This window comes from Pteropus medius, unplaced genomic scaffold (assembly GCF_902729225.1).
Source record: "Pteropus medius unplaced genomic scaffold, Ma_sr-lr_union100, whole genome shotgun sequence".
Lineage (NCBI taxonomy): Eukaryota > Metazoa > Chordata > Mammalia > Chiroptera > Pteropodidae > Pteropus > Pteropus medius.
The window spans coordinates 3748538-3752821 of NW_024349803.1; the positions used below are offsets into that span (position 1 = coordinate 3748538).

Here is a 4284-nt window from a genome sequence, read left to right on the forward strand (position 1 = left end):
TCTGAAAACATTATTGAGTATCCACTATGTGCCAGGCAAGTTGCTTAGCACAGAAGATAAAAAAAATGAAAAGATGTGGCCAGTAAGACACGTCCACAAATAACCATACACTGCACTGGGAGTAATCATAGAGATGCATAAAAATAATATTTAGATAAATATGAAGGAGATAAAATAAAATATAAAGGTCTGACATTTCTCCAAGTCTGGTGACAAACAACAAAAGTGTAATGACCTTTTGTCATAGGCTGTAAGATCTCACAAAGTGGTGAGGGGTCTTGTGTCCTTGGCGTCTGCTGGTGCTGTGACTTCAAAGGGCTTTCGTAGTGTGTTAATACTGAAATAAAGCCAACTTGATTCCAACTTTGAGGTCGCCACTATCAAAGCCTTTTGTTTGTTTGTTTCTGTTACACATAGACAGGGCTAAGAAAGAATTTCCAGCAGGTAATTTCAGGGAGGAGGATAATCCTGCCATGGTTAATGAAGATTTTGTTTACAGTGATCTCCCACTGGGTCTATAATCCATGGCAGGTGGGTCTAGAAGGAAAATTTTTGTCTTCATCAGCTCATTTCAACCATATGGAGAGTTCTGAGCATAGGGAGAGTTCTCTCCTTGTCAGCCTGGTTCCTGGACTTTTTGTCATGCAGATTCAAGGACAAGCTAAAGAGGCATGGAGAAAGGGAGTGGATTCTGTGTTTGGGTCAGTCCTCAGGTTCAGTTTTGTTCTGGGAGAATCTGAATAATGGAAAGAGTGAAGAATAGAGAAAAAGAAGAGAACAAGGAGGAAGAGCCACCATGGAGGAGGCTACATTGATCTATATAATAAAGAGGTGAGAGGGACGAGAAAGAAGGAAAAAAAACAAGAAAGCCTTGTGAACTGAGCATGAGAGAGGGAGATTTCAAGTTCAGAGGGTGAGAGGTTCTGAAATAACTGGAAGAAAGAGACAGCAGGATGAGAAGGGAGGTGACACCGTCTGTCACCCGTCAAGAGCAAAATTCACTCCTCTGAAATGCACATGGAGCATTACCCAGGACAGACCATATGCTAAACCATAAAACAAGCATGAATAAGTGTAAAAGGGCTGAAATCGTACGAAGTATGTTCTCCAACCAAAATAGAAGAAACAGAAATAAATGACAGAAATAAATTTGAGAAATTCACCAATGGGTCAAAGAAGAAATCATATGAGAACTTAGAAAATTCTTGGAAATAAATAAAAATGAACCAAAATGTGTGGGATGTAGCTAAAGTAGTATTCTAGGGAAACTTATAGCTGTAAATGCTTATATTAAAAAAGAAAAAAATTTCAAATCAATAACCTAACTTACCACCTTAAGATATTGCAAAAAGAACAGTGAACTAAACCTAAAGGAAGCAGTAGGAAGAAAAAAATAAAAATCTTTGACATTTTACCATGCATTTATGAACCTGCCTTATTTTATTTAATTGTCACATAATGTCTACTGCCATGCCACCCTGAACAAGCCCAATCCCTTCTGTTCTCTGAAGCTAAGCAGGGTCGGGCCTGGTTAGTACTTGGATGGGAGACCACCTAGGAAGGCAAGGTGCTGTAGGCGTAAAATATAAAAAATAAGGGATTGTAAGTTGACAAGGTCCTTGCAATCTGCGAGGTCAACCAAGGGTTGCCTCACCTAAAACAAAAAATAATAATAAAATAATAATAATAATAACTGTCGCATAGTCTTTCATTAAGTGGATAAACTTCAGTGGTTGGTTTAACTAGTCTTCTACCAATGCACATATAGGTCATCACAATTTTTTGTTCTTATAATAATACTGTCTTAAGTGTCCTTACACACACAAAATCTCATATATGTGCATATATTATAAATTCTTGAAAATGGAATTTCTGGGTCAAATAAAATATGCATTAAAAAAACTTAGAGCTGTTACAAATAGTACTCCAAAGAGGTGGTATTAATTTACACCTGCACTAATAAAATATGAGAATGCCTGTTTCCCCATAACCTTACCAGTGCAAAGTGTTATTAACCTTTTTCATCCTTGCCTACCTAAGTGAAAAACGGTATCTCGGCAACAAAAACTTTAAGATACCTAGTAATAAATCTTGCAAAATTTATAGGGGCAACTATAAACTTTATAGGAATAAAGGTAAATCTGGAGATATGTACCATGATCCTGGGTGAAAAACATCAATGTCATAAAAATGTCAGTCCTCCTCAAATCCATCTATAAATTCACTGTCATTACCTTCAGAATCCTAACTGAACTTTCTGTGGATCTTCACCAGCTATTCTACAATTCTTACAGAAGGGTAAAGAGCTAAGAGTGGGTAAGATAATCATGAAGAACAAGGAAAGAAATCCCTCTCATCAGATATCTAGATTTATAAAGCTATAATAATTAAACTAATGCGGTATTGGCATGTGTATGAGAAACAAATCAATAGAGCAGAAGAGTTTAGATACAGATTGATGAAGAAAATATTTTAAGTCTAATAATACTAATTCAGCCAAGGATATGGCAATAAAGAGTTGCTCGCATGCTACTAGCAGGAGTGTAATTTGACAAACTTGATGAGCATTTTGACAATATCCAGTAATGTTGAATATACACATACTCTACAAACCAACATTTCTACTTCTGGGAGAAATTTTTGTACATGTTCACACACACACACACACACACACACACACACACACACACACACACAAATCATGTACACGGATATTCACTGAAGCATTATAATAGCAAAAAATAGAAAATAACTCAAATGTCCATATAATGTCATATAATGAAGTCCTATCCAACCTGTTAGAATGAGCGAACAAAATCTGCATGAATCAATGCAAATAAATCTCTAAACACAAAGTGAAAAAGTACATTGTAAAATGACGGTATGATATTTATGTGAATTTTTAAAATAATCAATAGGATGCCACATATTAAGCATATGTGTTAAAACATAAAAATTATTTTAAAAGAACAGCCCCTTCAAGACATAAGTATAAAAAATAGGTTGCCAATATGACAAAATATCAATTTTTAAAGAACTTGCAATGTAAATACATGTGTATCTATTATATATTTTCAGTACGTTTGAGATATTTTATAATTGAAACAAACAATGGTATCTTATTGAAGTTTTAATATTCATTTCTGCAGGGCTCTAACATTATCCAGAATACATTTAGTATAATCTGAAAAGAGTTTCAAAAATGTCTGTTAAGAAAGGGAAACCCACCCCCGCTTTTATATTTTACCATCCTTAGAAACAAGATCTATGAAAACTTAGTGTGATATTTAGGACATTTATTTCATCTTCATTTTGTCATGCTTGCCACCTGCCCATTTCTCATTCATAAATAGTAAATCTTAAAACAAGAAGTGCTTATGTTTACAGGAAGTCAAAACTGCAGGAAAGAACTGGAGAGACAGGAAACGCCATAGCTGCTCCTCCCCATTTCCTAGGGAAAAAGAAATTCTTTAAAAATATAGTAGGTAGATACAGCTATCTGCTGAATCTCTAAGGCCTGAAAGAAGACAGCTGGGGAGCACTGAGAGGCATCTTGAGCCCGAGAGGAGAGGTGGCAGGGTCTCGTCCATTCCTCCTGACAGTGTGCCTAGGAGACTTGGCCCTCAGCCCAGCTTCCCCTTCTTGTATCCTCCCAAGAGCCAAAGCTCCCATGTACCAGTCAATTTCCAGGGACGGACCTAAATGACCTGGAATTAGAAGTCACGCTCTAATGAAGCCTTTGACTTGCCTTACTCCTTTCCTCTTTGAATTTCAATTTCCGTGTCCAGCTTCTGTTGCTATGTCTTCAAATTAACTGATCTTTTCCTTTGCAGTATCTGCTATTAATCTCATACAGTGTATTTTTCATTTTTCATATCATACATTCTAATTTTATCTCTGGAAGTTCTATTTGTTGTTGTTGTTGTTTTTTAATATCTTCTATGTATCTACTTAACATGCTCAGTCTTTCCTCTACTTTCTCAGACATAGAATATAGTTATAATGATGGCTTCAATGTCCTTGTCTATTAATACTATCATCTATGTTATTTCTTGATCTTTTTCAATTAATTTTTCTGCTCATTATGGGTCATATTTTACTGGTTCTCTGTATACCTGGTAATGTTTAATTTGGTGCCTGATGTTGTAAATTTTATCTCGTTAGATGTTGGATATCTTTGTGTTTCTCTAAATATCATTGACGTTTATATCTGGAAGGTAGTTCACTTACTTGAACACAGCTTGATCTTTTGAGCAGTCTTTAGCTGAGGGCCTATTATTCCCT

At 35.8% G+C, this 4284-nt stretch overlaps 1 pseudogene; it reads left to right on the forward strand.

Moving 5' to 3' along the window:
* Positions 1-1460: 1460 nt before the first annotated feature.
* On the forward strand, positions 1461-1579 carry LOC120582587 (uncharacterized; annotated as a pseudogene).
* The last annotated feature ends 2705 nt before the right edge of the window (positions 1580-4284 follow it).